This window comes from Arachis ipaensis, chromosome B4 (genome assembly GCF_059453495.1).
Source record: "Arachis ipaensis isolate K30076 ecotype BB chromosome B4, ASM5945349v1, whole genome shotgun sequence".
NCBI lineage: Eukaryota > Viridiplantae > Streptophyta > Magnoliopsida > Fabales > Fabaceae > Arachis > Arachis ipaensis.
Window position 1 is genome coordinate 116,301,906 of NC_142439.1, and position 20,123 is coordinate 116,322,028.

Genomic DNA, 20,123 nt, shown 5'->3' on the forward strand with positions numbered 1-20,123 from the left:
GGGCTGATCATTGATATTTACACGTGCATAGGCCATTTCTAGAGTTAAATGCCAGTTTGGATGCCAGTTTGGGCGTTTAACTCCAGTTTTGGTGCCAATTCTGGCGTTTTACGCCAGAAAAGGGTCTCTGGCTGGCGTTTAACGCCAGTTTGGGCTATCAAATCTCAGACCTATTGGACTATTATATATTGATGGAAAGCCCAAGATGTCTACTTTCCAACGCAATTGAGAGCGCGCCAATTGGGCTTCTATAGCTCCAGAAAATCCACTTCGAGTGAAGGAGGGTCAAAATCCAACAGCATCTGCAGTCCTTTCTCAGCCTCTGAATCAGACTTTTGCTCAGATCCCTCAATTTCAGCCAGAAAATACCTGAAATTACAGAAAAATACACGAACTCATAGTAAAGTTCAGAAATGTGATTTTTGCATAAAAACTAATAAAAATATAATAAAAAGTAACTAAAACATACTAAAAACTATATAAAAATAATGCCAAAAAGGGTATAAAATATCCGCTCATCTCAACACTAAACTTGAATTGTTGCTTGTCCCCAAGCAACTAAAAACAAAATAGGATAAAAAGAAGAGAATATACAATAAATTTCAAAATATCAATGAAGCTTAGTTCCAATTAGATGAGCGGGACTAGTAGCTTTTTTGCTTCTGAACAGTTTTGGCATCTCACTTTATCCTTTGAAGTTCAGAATGATTGGCATCCATAGGAACTCAGAATTCAGATAGTGTTATTGATTCTCCTAGTTTAGTATGTTGATTCTTGAACACAGCTACTTTATGAGTCTTGGCCATGACCCTAAGCATCTTGTTTTCCAGTATTACCACCAGATACATAAATGCCACATACACATAACTGGGTGAACCGTGTCAGATTGTGACTCAACTTTGCTAGAGTCCCAGTTAGAGGTGCCCAGAGTTCTTAAGCATACTCTTTTTGCTTTGGATCACGACTTTAACCACTCAGTCTCAAGCTTTTCACTTGGACCTTCATGACACAAGCACATGGTTAGGGACAGCTTGATTTAGCCGCTTAGGCCAGGATTTTATTCCTTTGGGCTCTCCTATCCATTAATGCTCAAAGCCTTGGATCCTTTCTACCCTTGCCTTTTAGTTTAAAGGGTTATTGGCTTTTTGCTCTTGCCTTTTGGTTTAAAGAGCTATTGGCTTTTTCTGCTTGCTTTTTCTTTTTTCTTTCTTTTTCTTTTCTTTTTTATTTTTTTCCACAAGCTTTGTGTTTTTCACTGCTTTTTCTTGCTTCAAGAATCAATTTTATGATTTTTCAGATTATCAATAACATTTCTCTTTTTTCATTATTCTTTCAAGAGCCAACAATTTTAACATTCATAAACTTCACTATAAAAAATATGCACTGTTCAAGCATTCATTCAGAAAACAAAAAGTATTGCCACCACATCAAAATAATTAAACTATTTTCAAGATAGATTTCGAAATTATGCACTTCTTATTCTTTTACAAATAAAAACATTTTTCATTTAAGAAAGGTGAGAGATTCATGGAATCATTCATAGCTTTAAGACATAGACTCTAAATACTAATGATCATGTAATGAAGACACAAACATAGTCAAAATATAAAGCATAAAAACCAAAAACAGAAAAGAAAATAAACAAGGAGATTAAAGAACGGGTCCACCTTAGTGATGGTGGCTTCTTCTTCCTCTTGAAGAACCAATGGAGTTCTTAAGCTCCTCTATGTCTCTTTCTTGCCTTTGTTGCTCCTCTCTCATGGCCTTTTGGTGCCATTAATGGTTATGGAAAGCAAAAAGCTGAGCTTTTCCACACCAAACTTAAAAGCTTTGCTCATCCTCGAGCAAAATAAGATAGAAGGGAGTAGAAGAAGAATGATGCAATTAATTTTGAAAACTTATTACTGTATGCAAGAAAAATTAAAAAGAGTTGAAAAAGAATTTGAAAAGACCTGTAAGTTTGAAAACGTTTTGGAAGAAATTGAAAAGAATTGAAAAAGAATTAAAAAGAATTGGAAAGATTATTAATTTTTTGAAAATAGAAATTGAAAGATGAACGTTTAAAATATGTTTGATGCAAAAAAAAATTATGAATTAAAACATGAAAAATTAAAAAAAAAATCGAATTGGAAACAAAATTACCTCCCTTGTGTCATCCTGGCGTTAAACGCCCAAAATGCTATCTGTTCTGGCGTTTAACGCCCATTTGACTACCTCTTTGGGCATTTAACGCCCAGCCAGAGTAAACGCCAGGAATCCTTCTTTACTGGGCTTTTTTCTGAACACCCAGAATGTTGTCATTTCTGGCGTTAAACGCCCATTTTGCTATCCTTACTGGCGTTTAAACGCCAGTAAGCCTGTCCTCCAGGGTGTGCTATTTTGATACTATTTTTTTGTTCCGCTTTAATTCTGTAGCTATTTTTATGACTCCACATGATCATCAACCTAAAGAAAACATAAAATAATAATGGAAAACAAATAAATATAATTAAATAAAATTGGGTTGCTTTCCAATAAGTGCATCTTTAATGTCAATAGCTTGACAGTGAGCTCTTAGAGAGTTTCACAGAGACTCGGAGCATGATGGTGGCCTCCCAACACCAAATTTAGAGTTTAAATGTGGGGGCTCTGCTTGACTCTGTATTGAGAGAAGCTTTTCATGCTTCCTCTCCATGGTTACAGAGGAAGATCCTTGAACCTTAAACACAAGGTAGTCCTCATTCAGTTGTAGGACTAACTCTCCTCTGTCCACATCAATCACAGCTCTTGCTGTGGGTAGGAAGGGCCTTCCAAGGATGATGCATTCATCCTCATTCTTCCCAGTGTCTAGGATTACGAAGTCAGCAGGGATGTAAAGGCCTTCAACCTTCACTAAGACATCCTCTACAAAGTCCATAAGCCTTTTTCATTGATTTGTCTGCCATCTTGGTGCACGAAATTGTGATCATCAACAATGGCACCAAATACTTGGAGCTCTCAAACTTGAATCGTACTTTGTCACAATTCCACACAACTAACCAGCAAGTGCACTGGGTCGTCCAAGTAATAAACCTTACGTGAGTAAGGGTCGATCCCACGGAGACTATCAGCTTGAAGCAAGCTATGGTCATCTTGTAAATCTCAGTCAGGCATATTTAAATGGTTATGGAGGATTGATAATTAAAGATAAATAAAACATAAAATAAAGATAGAGATAGAGATACTTATGTAATTCATTGGTAGGAATTTCAGATAAGCGTATGAAGATGCTTTGTTCCTCCTGAACCTCTGCTTTCCTATTGCCTTCTTCCAATCATTCATACTCCTTTCCATGGCAAGCTTTATGTTGGGCATCACCGTTGTCAATGGCTACTTCCCGTCCTCTTAGTGAAAATGTTCTACGCATGCTGTCACCGCATGGCTAATCATCTGTCGGTTCTCGATCATGTTGGAATAGGATCCATTGATCCTTTTGCATCTGTCACACGCCCAACACTCGCGAGTTTGAAGCTCGTCACAGTCATCCCTTCTCAGATCCTACTCAGAATACCACAGACAAGGTTTAGACGTTCCGGATCTCAGGAATGGCCGCCAATAATTCTAGCCTATACCACGAAGGTTCTAATCTTAGATTAGAAACCCAAGAGATACACATTCAAGCTTGTTTGCATGTAGAACGGAAGTGGTTGTCAGGCACGCGTTCATAGGTGAGAATGGTGATGAGTGTCACATAATCATCACATTCATCATGTTCTTGGGTGCGAATGAATATCTTGGAGAAGAAATAGACTTGATTTGAATAGAAAAATAATAGTACTTTGCATTAATTCATGAAGAACAGTAGAGCTCCACACCTTAATCTATGGGGTGTAGAAACTCCACCGTTGAGAATACATAAGAACAAAAGGGTCTAGGCATGGCCATGAGGCCAGCCCCCAAACGTGAAAAGGTCTATCAAAGTCTATGAAAAAGTATTTGAAAAAGTCTATGAAAAAGTATGAAAATATAATAGCAAAAGGTCGTATTTATAGAAAACTAGTAGCCTAGGGTTACAGAAATAGGTAATTAATGCAGAAATCTTTTTTCGGGCCCCTTGGTGTGTGCTTGGGCTGAGTATTGAAGCTTTAATGTGTAGAGACTTTTCTTGGAGTTAAACTCCAGCTTTTGTGCCAGTTTGGGCGTTTAACTCCAGCTTTTGTGCCAGTTCTGGCGTTTTGACGCTAGAATTCTTAAGCTGACTTTGAACACCAGTTTGGGCCATCAAATCTTGAGCAAAGTATGGACTATTATATATTTCTGGAAAGCCCAGGATGTTTACTTTCCAACGCAATTGAGAGAGCACCAATTGGGCTTCTGTGGCTCCAGAAAATCCACTTCGAGTGCAGGGAGGTCAGAATCCAACAGCATCTGTAGTCCTTTTTCAGCCTCTGAATCAGATTTTTGCTCAAGTCCCTCAATTTCAGCCAGAAAATACCTGAAATCACAGAAAAACATACAAACTCATAGTAAAGTCCAGAAATGTAATTTTTATTTAAAAACTAATAAAAACATAATAAAAACTAACTAAAATATACTAAAAACATACTAAAAACAATGCCAAAAAGCGTATAAATTATCCGCTCATCACAACACCAAACTTAAATTGTTGCTTGTCCCCAAGCAACTAAAAATCAAATAGGATAAAAAGAAGAGAATATACAATGAATTCCAAAAACATCTATGAAGATCAGTATGAATTAGATGAGCGGGGCTTTTAGCATTTTGCTTCTGAACAGTTTTGGCATCTCACTTTATCCTTTGAAGTTCAGAATGATTGGCTTCTATAGGAACTCAGAATCTAGATAGTGTTATTGATTCTCCTAGTTAAGTATGTTGATTCTTGAACACAGCTACTTTATGAGTCTTGGCCGTGACCCAAAGCATTTTGTTTTCTAGTATTACCACCGGATACATAAATGCCACAGACACATAACTGGGTGAACCTTTTTAGATTGTGACTCAGCTTTGCTAGAGTCCCCAATTAGAGGTGTCCAGAGCTCTTAAGCACACTCTTTTTGCTTTTGGACCACGACTTTAACCGCTCAGTCTCAAGTTTTCACTTGACACCTTCACGCCACAAGCACATGGTTAGGGACAGTTTGGTTTAGCCGCTTAGGCTAGGATTTTATTCCTGTGGGCCCTCCTATCCACTAATGCTCAAAGCCTTTGATCCTTTTTATTTTACCCTTGCCTTTTTGGTTTAAAGGGCTATTGGCTTTTTCTGCTTGCTTTTTCTTTCTCTTTTTTTCTCTCTTTCTTTTTCGCATTTTTTTCTGCAAGCTTTTTTATTCACTGCTTTTTCTTGCTTCAAGAATCATTTTTATGATTTTTCAGATTATCAAATAACATTTTTCCTTTTCCATCATTCTTTCAAGAGCCAACAGTTTTAACATTCATGAATAATCAAATTCAAAAATATGCACTGTTCAAGCATTCATTCAGAAAGACAAAAGTATTGCCACCACATCAAAATAACTAAACTGTTTTAAAATTCGAAATTCATGCACTTCTTTTTCTTTTTCAATTAAAAACATTTTTCATTTAAGAAAGGTGATGGATTCATTTTCATAGCTTTAAGGCATAGACACTAAGACACTAATGATCATGTAACAAAGACACAAACATAAATAAACATAAAGCATAAAAATTCAAAAAACAGAAAATAAAGAACAAGGAAATTAAAGAACGGGTCCACCTTAGTGATGGCGGCTTGTTCTTCCTCTTGAAGATCTTATGGAGTGCTTGAGCTCCTCAATGTCTCTTCCTTGCCTTTGTTGCTCCTCTCTCATGGTTCTTTGGTCTTCTCTAATTTCATAGAGGAGGATTGAATGCTCTTGGTGCTCCACCCTTAGTTGTCCCATATTGGAACTCAATTCTCCTAGGGAGGTGTTGATTTGCTCCCAATAGTTTTGTGGAGGAAAATGCATCCCTTGAGGCATCTCAGGGATTTCATGATGAGGATTTTCCTCATGCTCTTGTCCATGAGTGGGATCTCTTGTTTGCTCCATCCTTTTCTTAGTGATGGGCTTGTCCTCATCAATGAGGATGTCTTCCTCTATGTCAATTCCAGCCGAATTGCAAAGGTGACAAATGAGATGAGGGAAGGCTAACCTTGCCAAAGTGGAGGACTTGTCCGCCACCTTGTAGAGTTCTTGGGATATAACCTCATGAACTTCTACTTCCTCTCCAATCATGATGCTATGGATCATGATCGCCCGGTCTATAGTAACTTCAGACCGGTTGCTAGTGGGAATGATTGAGCGTTGGATGAACTCCAACCATCCCCTAGCCACGGGCTTGAGGTCATGCCTTCTTAGTTGAACCGGCTTCCCTCTTGAATCTCTCTTACATTGAGCGCCCTCTTCACAAATGTCTATGAGGATTTGGTCCAACCTTTGATCAAAGTTGACCCTTCTAGTGTAAGGGTGTGCATCTCCTTGCATCATGGGCAAGTTGAATGCCACCCTTACATTCTCCGGACTAAAATCTAAGCATTTCCCCCGAACTATTGTAAGCCAATTCTTTGGGTCCGGGTTCACACTTTGATCATGGTTCTTGGTGATCCATGCATTGGCATAGAACTCTTGAACCATTAAGATTCTGACTTGTTGAATGGGGTTGGTGAGAACTTCCCAACCTCTTCTTCGAATCTCATGTCGGATCTCCGGATATTCACCCTTTTTGAGTTTGAAAGGGACCTCGGGGATCACCTTCTTCTTGGCCACGACTTCATAGAAGTGGTCTTGATACACCCTTGAGATGAATCTCTCCATCTCCCATGACTCGGAGGTGGAAGCTTTTGCCTTCCCTTTCCTCTTTCTAGAGGTTTCTCCAGCCTTAGGTGCCATAAATGGTTATGGAAAAACAAAAAGCAATGCTTTTACCACACCAAACTTAGAAGGTTTGCTCATCCTCGAGCAAAAGAAGAAAGAAAAGAGTAGAAGAAGAAGAAATAGAGGAGATGGAGGGGGCTCAGTGTTTCAGCCAAGGGGGAGAAGTAGTGTTTATGTTGTGTGAAAATGAAGGGGTGAAGATGGGTTTATATAGGGGTGGAGAGAGGGGTAGGGTTCGGTCATGTATGGGTGGGTTTGGGAGGGAAAGTGGTTTGAATTTGAATGGTGAGGTAGGTGGGGTTTATGATGGATGGATCTGGATTGGTGAAGGGTTTATGGAGAAGAGGGTAAGATTTGATAGGTGAGGGGTTTTTGGGAAAGAGGTATTGAGTTGATTGGTGAAGGATATTTGGGGAAGAAGATTATAAAAAGGTGTGAAGAAGAGAGAGAGTGAGTTAAGGTTGGTGGGGATCCTGTGGGGTCCACAGATCCTGAGGTGTCAAGGATTTTTCATCCCTGCACCACTTAGGCATGCAAAACGCTTTCTACTGCCAATCCTGGCGTTAAACGCCAGGTTGCTGCCCATTTTTGGCAATTAACACCAGTTTCTTACCCTTTTCTGGCGTTAAACACCAGTCTGGTGCCCATTTCTGGCATTAAATGCCCAGAATGGTGCCAGACTGGGCGTTTAACGCCCATCCTGCTGCCCTTACTGGCGTTTAAACGCCAGTAGTCTTCTCCTCCAGGGTGTGCTGTTTTTCATTCTGTTTTTCAGTTTGTTTTTGCTTTTTCAATTATTTTTGTGACTTCATATGATCATCAACCTACAGAAAACATAAAATAGAAATTTAACATAGATAAGTAAAATTGGGTTGCCTCCCAACAAGCACTTCTTTAATGTCAGTAGCTTGACAATGGGATCTCATGGAGCCTCACAGATACTCAGAGCATGATGATGGCCTCTCAACACCAAACTTAGAGTTTGAATGTGGGGATTTTGTTTGACTCTGCATTGAGAGAAGCTTTTCATGCTTCTTCTCCATGATTACAGAGGGAAATCCTTGAGATTTAAACACAAAGGAGTCCTCATTCACTTGAAGGACCAATTCTCCTCTGTCAACATCAATCACAGCTTTTGCTGTGGCTAGGAAGGGTTTGCCAAGGATGATGAATTCATCCATACACTTTCCAGTCTCTAAGATTATGAAATCAGCAGGGATGTAATGGTCTTCAACCTTTACCAAGACATCCTCTACAAGTCCATAAGCTTGTATCCTTGAATTGTCTGCCATCTCTAATGAGATTCTTGCAGCTTGCACCTCAAAAATTCCTAGTTTCTCCATTACAGAGAGAGGCATAAGGTTTATGCTTGACCCTAGGTCACACAGAGCCTTTTTAAAGGTCATGGTGCCTATGGTGCAAGGTATTGAGAACTTTCCAGGATCTTGTCTCTTTTGGGGTAATCTCTGCCTAGTCAAGTCATCCAGTTCTTTGGTGAGCAAGGGGGGTTCATCCTCCCAAGTCTCATTACCAAATAACTTGGCATTTAGTTTCATGATTGCTCCAAGGTACTTAGCAACTTGTTCTTCAGTAATATCTTCATCCTCTTCAGAGGAAGAATACTCATCAGAGCTCATGAATGGCAGAAGTAAATTCAATGGAATCTCTATGGTCTCAGTGTGAGCCTCAGATTCCCATGGTTCCTCATGAGGGAACTCCTTGGAGGCCAGTGGACGTCCAGTGAGATCTTCCTTAGTGGAGATCACTGCCTCTTCCTCCTCTCCAGATTCGGCCGTGTGGGTCATGGTGATGGCCTTGCACTCTCCTTTTGGATTCTCTTTTGTATTGCTTGGAAGAGCACTAGGAGGGAGTTCAGTAACTTTCTTGCTCAGCTGACCTACTTGTGCCTCCAAATTTCTAATGGATGACCTTGTTTCAGTCATGAAACTTTGAGTGGTTTTAATTAGATCAGAGACTACAGTTGCTAATTCAGAGTGGCTCTGCTTAGAATTCTCTGTCTGTTGCTGAGAAGATGATGGAAAAGGTTTGTCATTGCTAAACCTGTTTCTTCCACCATTATTGTTATTGAAGCCTTGTTGAGGCCTCTGTTGGTCCTTCCATGAGAGATTTGGATGATTTCTCCATGAAGGATTATAGGTGTTTCCATAGGGTTCTCCCATGTAATTCACCTCTTCCATTGCTGGGTTCTCAGGATCATAAGCTTCTTCTTCAGATAAAGCTTCCTTAGTACTGCCTGGTGCAGCTTGCATTCCAGACAGACTTTGAGAAATCATATTGACTTTCTGAGTCAATATTTTATTCTGAGCCAGTATGGCATTTAGAGTATCAATCTCAAGAACTCCTTTCTTCTGATTTGTCCCATTATTCACAGGATTCCTTTCAGAGGTGTACATGAATTGGTTATTTGCAACCATGTCAATGAGTTCCTGAGCTTTTGCAGGCGTCTTCTTCAGATGAAGAGATCCTCCAGCAGAGCTGTCCAATGACATTTTGGACAATTCAGACAGACCATCATAGAAGATACCTATGATGCTTCATTCTGAAAGCATGTCAGAAGGACACTTTCTGATCAATTGCTTGTATCTTTCCCAAGCTTCATAGAGGGATTCACCTTCCTTCTGTCTGAAGGTTTGGACTTCCACTCTAAGCTTGCTCAATTTTTGAGGTGGAAAGAACTTTGCCAAGAAGGCATTAACTAGCTTTTTCCAAGAGTTCAGGCTTTCTTTAGGTTGTGAATCCAACCATGTTCTAGCTCTGTCTCTTACAGCAAAGGGAAAAAGCATAAGCTTGTAGACCTCGGGATCAACCCCATTGGTCTTGACAGTGTCACAGATTTGCAAGAATTCAGCTAAGAACTGATGAGGATCTTCCAATGGAAGTCCATGAAACTTGCAATTCTGTTGCATCAGAGAAACTAATTGAGGCTTAAGCTCAAAGTTGTTTGCTCCAATGGCAGGGATTGAGATGCTTCTCCCATAGAAATCAGGAGTAGGTGCAGTAAAGTCACCAAGCACCTTCCTTGCATTGTTGGCATTGTTGTTGTTTTCGGCTGCCATGGCTTCTTCTTGTTTGAGAATTTCTGTTAGGTCCTCTATAGAGAGTTGTACTTTAGCTTCTCTTAACTTTCTCTTCAAGGTCCTTTCAGGTTCAGGATTAGCTTCAACAAGAATGCCCTTGTCCTTGCTCCTGCTCATATGAAAAGATAGAAGAAGAAAATATAAAATCCTCTATGTCACAGTATAGAGATTCCTTGAGGTGTCAGAGGAAATAAGAATAGAAGGATGAGGTAGAGAAGAGAGAATTCGAACTTATCAAGAGAGATAGAGTTCGAATTGTACATTGAGGAGGAGTGTTAGTCCATAAATAGAAGGATGTGAGAAGAGGGGAAGAATTTTCGAAAATAAATTAAAAATATTTTGAAATAAAGAGAAATTTGAAAATTTTGGTAAATGATTTTCGAAAATTAAGATTGGGAAAGAAATTAAGTGATTTTTGAAAAAAAAATTTTGAAATTAGAAACAAAAAAGATATGATTGAAAATTAATTTTGAAAAAGATGTGATTGAAAAGATATGATTGAGAAGATATGATTGAGAATCAAATTTAAAAGAAGAAAGTTTTTAAAATTTAAGTTAATTACTTGACCAACAAGAAATTAAAAGATATGATTCTAGAATTAAAACTTTTGATCCTTTCTTAATAGGCAAGTAACAACTTGAAAATTTTGAATTAAATCACTAATTGTAGCAAGGATTTTCGAAAATAGTAATAAATAAAAAAAATGGAAAGAAATTGATTTTGAAAAGATATGATTGAAAAGATATGATTTGAAAAAAAAATTTGATTTTGAAAAATTATGAAAATTTGAAAAAGATTTGAATTAAAAACAAAATCTTTCCTCTAGTGTCCTCCTGGCGTTAAACACCCAGAATGGCATCCATTCTGGCATTTAACCCCCAAAATGCTACCTTTTTGGGCGTTTAACGCCCAGCCAGGTACCCTGGCTGGCGTTTAAACGCCATTTTTCCTTCTTCACTGGGCGTTTTGAACGCCCAGCTTTTTCTGTGTAATTCCTCTGCTGCATGTTCTGAATCTTCAATTCTCTGTATTATTGACTTGAAAAGACATAATTTTGAAAAAAATTTGGATTTTTAATGATGAGGAACAATCAAAATGCAATTAAACATGGAAAACTAAGATCAAATACATAATGCATACAAGGCACCAAACTTAAAAGTTTGTATACTAAGGACTATAACAATTTGAAAAATGCATGTGAGAAACAACTAAACACACAAAACAAGAGAATTTAAAGATCAGAGCAAGGAAATCATCAAGAACATCTTGAAGATCAATGACAAACATAATGCATGTAAATTTTCAAAAATTAGAAGAATAAAGACATGCAATTGACACCAAACTTAAAATTAGACATTAGACTTAAACAAGAAACATAGAATATTTTTTATTTTTATGGTTTTATAAAATTTTTTTGTGATTTTTCGAAAATTGAGTGGAAAAGAAAATAAAGGGATTCAAAATTTTTAATAAGAATTCCAGGAATCATTGCAATGCTAGTCTAAGACTCTGGTCCAGGAATTAGACATGGTTTACTAGCCAGCCAAGCTTTCAAAGAAAGCTCCGGTCCAAAACACTAGACATAGCCAATGGCCAGCCAAGCTTTAGCAGATCATTACTTTCAACAGCAAAATTGATAGAAATCAACAAGCTCTTGTGATGATAAGTTGAAACCTCGGTCCAAAAGATTAGACATGGCCTCACAGCCAGCCAGACTTCAACAAATCATCATGAAACTCTAGAATTCATTCTTAAAAACTCTGAAGAACAAAATAGAAAATTTTTTTGTATTTTTGAAAAAAAAAATTTCGAAAATAAAAAGTAAAAAGCTTAAACATAAAATAAAATTACCTAATCTAAGCAACAAGATGAGCCGTCAGTTGTCCAAACTCGAACAATCCCCAGCAACGGTGCCAAAAACTTGGTGCACAAAATTGTGATTATCAACAATGGCGCCAAAGACTTGGAGCTCTCAAACGTGAATCACACTTTGTCACAATTCCGCACAACTAACCAGCAAGTGCACTGGGTCGTCCAAGTAATAAACCTTACATGAGTAAGGGTCGATCCCACGGAGACTGTCGGCTTGAAGCAAGCTATGGTCATCTTGTAAATCTTAGTCAGGCAGATTTAAATGGTTATGGAGGATTGATAATTAAAGATAAATAAAACATAAAATAAAGATAGAGATAGAGATACTTATGTAATTCATTGGTAGGAATTTCAGATAAGCGTATGAAGATGCTATGTTCCTCCTGAACCTCTGCTTTCCTATTGCCTTCTTCCAATCATTCATACTCCTTTCCATGGCAAGCTTTATGTTGGGCATCACCGTTGTCAATGGCTACTTCCCGTCCTCTCAGTGAAAATGTTCTACGCACGCTGTCACCGCATGGCTAATCATCTGTCACTGCGCCCAACATTCGCGAGTTTGAAGCTCGTCATAGTCATCCCTTCCTAAATCCTACTCAGAATACCACAGACAAGGTTTAGACGTTCCGGATCTCAGGAATGGCCGCCAATAATTCTAGCCTATACCACGAAGGTTCTAATCTTAGATTAGAAATCCAAGAGATACACATTCAAGCTTGTTTGCATGTAGAACAGAAGTGGTTGTCAGGCACGCGTTCATAGGTGAGAATGGTGATGAGTGTCACATAATCATCACATTCATCATGTTCTTAGGTACGAATGAGTATCTTGGAGAATAAATAGACTTGAGTTGAATAGAAAAACAATAGTACTTTGCATTAATTCATGAAGAACAGCAGAGCTCCACACCTTAATCTATGGGGTGTAGAAACTCCACCGTTGAGAATACAAAAGAACAAAAGGGTCTAGGCATGGCCGTGAGGCCAGCCCCCAAACGTGAAAAGGTCTATCAAAGTCTATGAAAAAGTATTTGAAAAAGTCTATGAAAAAGTATATGAAAAAGTATGAAAATACAATAGCAAAAGGTCCTATTTATAGAAAACTAGTAGCCTAGGGTTACAGAAATAGGTAATTAATGCAGAAATCTTTTTTCGGGCCCACTTGGTATGTGCTTGGGCTGAGCATTGAAGCTTTCATGTGTAGAGATTTTTCTTGGAGTTAAACGCCAGCTTTTGTGCCAGTTTAGGCGTTTAACTCCAGCTTTTGTGCCAGTTCTGGCGTTTTGACGCCAGAATTCTTAAGCTGACTTGGAACGTCGGTTTAGGCCATCAAATCTTGGGCAAAGTATGGACTATTATATATTGCTGGAAATCTCAGGATGTCTACTTTCCAACGCAATTGAGAGTCTGCCAATTGGGCTTCTATAACTCCAGAAAATCCACTTCGAGTGCAGGGAGTTCAGAATCTAACAGCATCTGCAGTCCTTTTTCAGCCTATGAATCAGATTTTTTCTCAGGTCCCTCAATTTCAGCCAGAAAATATCCTAAATCATAGAAAAACACACAAACTCATAGTAAAGTCCATAAATGTGATTTTTATTTAAAAACTAATAAAAACATAAAAACTAACTAAAATATACTAAAAATAATGCGAAAAAGCGTATAAATTATCCGCTCATCACATCTCTAGTGAGATTCTTGCAGCTTGCACCTCAAAGATCCCTAGTTTCTCCATTACAGAGAGTGGCATGAGGTTTATACCTGACCCCAGATCACACAGAGCCTTCTCAAAGGTCATGGTGCCTATGGTACAAGGTAGTAAGAACCTTCCGGGATTCGGTTTCTTCTGAGGTAATTCCTACTGAACCAAGGCATTCAGTTCATTGATGAGCAATGGAGGTTCATCCTCCCAAGTCTCATTACCAAATAGCTTGGCATTCAGCTTCATGATTGCTCCAAGATACCAAGCAACTTGCTCTTCAACAAGAGCTTCATCCTCATCAGAGGAAGAATCTTCATCAAAGCTCATGAACTACAGCAGTAAGTTCAGTGGAATCTCTATGGTCTCTGTAGGAGCCTCAGATTCCTTTGGTTCCTCATTTGGAAACTCCTTAGTGGTCAGTGGACGTCGATTGAGGTCTTCCTCACTGGAAATCACTGCCTTTCCCCCCTCTGTGCATTCGGCCACTTTGGGTATATTGATGGCCTTGCACTCTCTCTTTGGATTCTCTTCTGTATTGCTTGGGAGAGTACTAGGAGGGATTTCAGTAACTCTTTTACTCATTTGACCCACTTGTGCCTCCAAATTTCTGATGGAGGACCTTATTTCAGTTATGAAACTGATAGTGGTCTTAGATAGATCAGAGACTATGGTTGCTAAGTCAGAAAGGCTCTGCTTAAAATTATCTGTCTGTTGCTGAGAAGATGATGGAAAAGCTTGCTATTGCCAAACTTATTTCTCCCACCATTATTATTATTAAAGCCTTATTGAGGCTTCTGTTGATCCTTCCATGAGAAATTTGGATGATTTCTCCATGAAGGATTATAGGTATTTCCATGGGATTCTTCCATGTAATTCATCTCTTCCATTGCAGGATTCTTAGGGTCATAAGCTTCTCCTTCAGAGGAGGCTTCTTTAGCACTGCCGGATGCAGCTTGCAATCCAGTCAGATTCTGAGAAATCATATTGACTTGCTGAGTCAATATTTTGTTCTGAGCCAATATGGCATTCAGAGTATCAATCTCAAGAACTCCTTTCTTCTGAGTCATCCCATTATTCACAGGATTTCTTATAGAAGTATACATGAACTGGTTATTTGCAACCATCTCAATGAGTTCCTGGGCTTCTGTAGGGGTTTTCTTCAGATGAAGAGATCCACCAGCAGAGTGGTCAAATGATATCTTGGACAATTCAGACAGACCATCATAGAATATACCTAAGATGTTCCATTCTGAAAGTATGTCAGAAGGACACCTTCTGATCAATTGCTTGTATCTTTCCCAAGCTTCATAGAGGGATTCACCTTCCTTTTTCTGAAGGTTTGGACTTCCACTCTAAGCTTACTCATCTTTTGAGGTGGAAAGAATTTGGCCAAGAAAGCATTGACCAACTTTTCCCAAAAGTTCATGCTTTCTCTAGGTTGTGACAGTGTCACAGATTTGCAAGAATTCAGCTAAGAACTGATGAGGATCTTCTAATGGAAGTTCATGAAACTTGCAATTCTGCTGCATTAGAGAAACTAATTGAGGCTTAAGCTCAAAGTTGTTTGCTCCAATTCCAGAAATTGATATGCTTCTTCCATAGAAGTTGGAAGTTGGTGCAGTAAAGTCACCAAGCATCTTCCTTGCATCTCTAACATTGTTGTTGGGTTCGGCTGCCATATCTACTTCTTTTTCAAAATTTTCTGTTAGGTCCTCTCCAGAGTGTTGTGCTTTAGCTTCTCTTAGCTTCCTCTTCAGAGTCCTTTCAGGTTCAGGATCAGCTTCAACAAGAATGTCTTTATCCCTGTTCCTACTCATATGAAAAAGAAGAGAACAGAAAAGAAGATGAATCCTCTATGTCACAGTATAGAGATTCCTTTATGTGTCAAAGGAAAAGAAGAATAGAATGAAGAAGGAAGAAGAAGAAATTCGAACACAGAGAGAGAGAGAGAGAGGGTTCGAATGTTAATTAAAAGAAAAGAAAAATATTTTTGTTTTTATTTTAATTATTGGTTAGTATTCGAAACTTAAGAAAGGAAATAAAAGCAAATTGAAAACTAAATAAATTAATTAATTAAAAAGATTTTTGAAAAAATTTGTTAGTTAGTTTTCGAAAATTAGAAAGAGAGAGAAAAGTAGTTAGGTGGTTTCGAAAAAGATAAGAAATAGTAAACTTTTAAAATCAAACAAAAAGTCAAGTAGTTAATTGAAAAAGATTTGAAAATAAATTTTGAAAAGATAAGAAGTTAGAAAAAGATCTTGAAATTAAAATTTTAAAAAGATATGATTGAAATTTATTTTGAAAAAGATTTGAAAAAGATCTTAAAAGGATTTGATTTTTGAAATTAAAGTTGATGACTTGACTAACAAGAAACTAAAAGATATGATTCTAGAAATTAAAGATTGAACCTTTCTTAACAAGAAAGTAACAAACTTGAAATTTTTGAATCAAAACATTAAATGTTAGCAATAATTTCAAAAATTATGAAATAAAAGTAAGAAAAAGATTTTGAAAATCAATTTTAAAATTTTTGAAAATATTAAGAAGAAAAATGAAAAAGATTTAATTTTTGAAAAAGATTTGAAAAGATAGAATTTTTAAATTGAAATTTTAACTTGACTAACAAGAAACAACTAAATTTTAAAAATCTTTGACTAAGTCAACCCAAAATTTCAAATTTATGAGTGAAATAAGGAAAAGATATTTTTTTTTGGATTACTGAAAAAAGAGAAAAACAACAAAATGACACAAGACATAAAAATTTAAGATCAAAACAAATAATGCATGCAAGAACACTTTGAATGTCAAGATGAACACCAAAAACACTTTGAAGATCATGATGAACATCAAGAACATATTTTTGAAAATTTTTAAGAAAAGAAAGTCATGCAAGACACCAAACTTAGAAATTTTTAATGTTTAGACACTATTAATTCGAAAATGCATATGAAAAACAAGAAAAGACACAAAACAAGAAAAATTAAAGATCAAACAAGGAAAATCATCAAGAACAACTTGAAGGTCAAAGAAGAACACATGATGAATTTTTGAAAATTTAAGAAAAATTAAAAACATGCAATTGATACCAAACTTAAAATCTGACACAAGACTCAAACAAGAAACACAAATTTTTTTTTGTTTTATGATTTTATTAAATTTTTTGTATACTTTTTTTCGAAAATAAAAATAAAAAGCTTAAACATAAAATAAAATTACCCAATCTAAGCAACAAGATGAACTGCCAGTTGTTCAAACTCGAACAATCCCCGGCAATGGTGCCAAAAACTTGGTGCACGAAATTGTGATCACACTTTTCACAACTCCGCACAACTAACCAGCAAGTACACTGGGTCGTCCAAGTAATACCTTACGTGAGTAAGGGTAGATCCCACGGAGAATGTTGACTTGAAGCAAGCTATGGTCATCCTATAAATCTTAGTCAGGCGGATTCAAATGGTTATGAGGTTTTGATAATTAAAAGATAAATAAAACATAAAATAAAATAAAGATACTTATGTAATTCATTGGTGGGAATTTCAGATAAGCGTTTGGAGATGCTTTGTTGCTTCTGAACCTCTGCTTTTCTATTGTCTTCATCCAATCATGTGTGCTTCCTTCCATGGCAAGATGTATGATCCTCTTGGATGAAAAATACCAGGTATGGTTTCTGCACGGCTAATCAACTGTCGAATTTCTCGTCTCGTATGAAAAATACCAGGCACAGCTACCGCACGACTAATCATCTGTCGGTTCTCACTAGCGTCGGAATAGGATCTTTCTATCCTTTTGCACACTGTCACTGCGCCCAACATTCGCGAGTTTGAAGCTCGTCACAGTCATCCCTTCCCAGATCCTACTCGAAATACCACAGACAAGGTTTAGACGTTCCGGATCTCAGAAATGCTGCCAATTGGTTCTAGCCTATACCACGAAGGTTCTAACCTCACGGACTCGGTCCGTGGATTAGAGACCCAAGAGACTATACTCCGGCTGTCGTCCAATGACTACATTGAACATCATGTAGACCGCTTGTGCTTGTCAGGCACGCGGATCTTGGCTAAGCGAGTAACGAAGATAGTGTTCACCACTTCATTCTGATTTAACTGAATTAAGTACGACAGTATATCTTGGAGAAGAAGTAAGCGTGAATTGAAAGAGAAACAATAGTACTTGCAATAATTCATGAAGAATAGTAGAGCTCCGCACCTTAATCTATGAGGTGTAGAAACTCCACCGTAGAAAATACATAAGAGAAAAAGGTCTAGGCATGGCTGAATGGCCAGCCTCCCCAAATGTGAATAATGGTATAAGCTCCTGAATACAATAGTAAAAAGTGCTATTTATACTAAACTAGTTACTAAGGATTACAGAAAATAAGTAACTAAGTGCAGATAGTGCAGAAATCTACTTACGGGGCCCACTTGGTGTGTGCTTATGTTGAGCATTGAGCTTACACGTGCATAGGCCATTTTTAGAGTTAAACGCCAGCTTGGATGTCAGTTTGGGCGTTTAACTCCAGTTTTGGTGCCAGTTCTGGCATTTTACGCCAGAAAAGGGTCTCTGGCTGGCGTTTAACGCCAGTTTGGGCCATCAAATCTCGGGCAAAGTATGGACTATTATATATTTCTGGAAAGGCCAAGATTTTTACTTTCCAATGCAATTAAGAGCGCGCCAATTGGGCTTCTGTAGCTCCAAAAAACTCACTTAGAGTGCAGGAGGGTCAGAATCCAACAGCATCTGCAGTCCTTTCTCAGCCTCTGAATCAGACTTTTGCTCAGATCCTTCAATTTCAGCCAGAAAATAGCTGAAATTACAGAAAAACACAAAAACTCATAGTAAAGTCCAGAAATGTAATTTTTGCATAAAAACTAATAAAAATATAATAAAAAGTAACTAAAACATACTAAAAACTATATAAAAACAATGCCAAAAAGGGTATAAAATATTCGCTCATCAGTCAACTCTCCACTTTTTTAATAAAAGTATTGTCATGCTAGCATTTTTAATAAGCTTAAAGACTTTGTTTGAATTTGACTCCTACATTTTTGAACTCATTAGTGGTTTTTTTTATTTAACGAATATTACTCATAATGGACAATTCTTAAAATATAATATTTTTTAAGGTGGACTAAATTATCATTTCAGCTCAATAAAAATTTATACATTGAAAAAATTAATCATAATAGATTAATTTTATTCTAATTTTTACAAAAGGTAAAATTTGTTTGATGAAACTGATTCGTTTGATGGTGGTGGAGGAGATGCTTCTCCTTATGTAAGATCAATAATTTCAGGAGGCACCATTTTGGTAAAGAGAGAAAGAAAAGAGTAGTACTATAATGAGAAAGGGTGAGAGAGAGTGGGCAGAAAACACAGAAAGGGGTAGACATAGGAAACAAGACAGAGATCTAAGAGTTTAGAATCGAGAAGAGTGTCGAAGACTTGAGAATGAGTCTTTTTCAATCTTTGTGGATAACCTTCCTAAAGATATATCGAAGAGAGAACTGTTTCAACTGTTCAACGGGACGGGAAGTACAAATGATATATATTTATCACGAAAACAAAAAAGTGATAATATATATTTTTGCATTCATACGTTACACCATGAAGGGAGGGGCCTTAAAGGCTATAAGGAATATGAATCAGATGAGGCTAAGAGGTAAAGTGATTTTCGTGGGGGAAGAAAAATACAAGAGAACGTTGGGTACGAATGAATTGAAGAGAAATCAGAGCGCAAGGAGGTCCAGGTAGAAGCCCAGAGGAATACAACCGAACCAAGAAAAGAGATGAAGACCTAGTTCCACATGGAAACGGATTGACAAAAAAGGTGGAAGTAGCTGTGGAAAAGAAAATTTTGGATTGGTTACAGAGAAGCCTCGTGGGAGGGACAACAACTGCTATTAATTTTAACTCATTGAAAGATCATATTGGGAAAAATTTGCCTCAAGTTACCCAGGTTCGAGAACTGGACACATACAAAGTCTTACTGACCTTCGATAGTGTATTGAGAACTGAAGAGACATACACTTTTAAAATGAACAGTCTGCTACAATTTTTCCATTGTGTGTGGATATGGGAGGAGTCGAAATGAAGTGAAACCAGAAGAGTGTGGTTAGAATGCTTTGGAGTGCCGTTGCATGCCTGGTCCATTGACACATTAAAAACCTTAGGAGGACAATGGGGTGAAGTAGTTGGATGTGATACGATGACAGAATCGTGCAATTACTTCAGTGTTGGATGAGTGCAAATTGATACCTGTGTTATGGACGTGATCAACGAATGAATTCATATTACAATAGGCATTAGCGGGTTTGATGTTTTGGTGAAAAAGGTGGGGCACGAAACATACGGAAGAGATGAAAAAGTACTACAGGGAAGTGTTCAGAGGTGGCTGTCAGATTGGTGGGGCGAACAAATTTACCGGATTGCGTAGACCATGCGGTAGAACTGATGATGGTGGTGACGCGGGGTAGCGAGGAAGATAAGGATAGAATGGTAATTTCAAAAAATATTTTGAACGAGTGGTTAATGAAAATTTAAAATAAAATCATGTTAATTTGGTAACCTACAAATCAAATAATGATGTTAATGAAGGGAGTGC

The 20,123-nt window shown here is 37.6% G+C and overlaps 1 non-coding gene across 1 annotated transcript; it reads left to right on the forward strand.

Annotated features, from left to right (window-relative positions):
• The first annotated feature begins 9,415 nt into the window (after nt 1–9,415).
• Nucleotides 9,416–9,523, forward strand: LOC148568892 (small nucleolar RNA R71). Its single transcript, XR_015881889.1, has one exon. It is a non-coding gene; the product is annotated as a small nucleolar RNA R71 (small nucleolar RNA).
• The last annotated feature ends 10,600 nt before the right edge of the window (nt 9,524–20,123 follow it).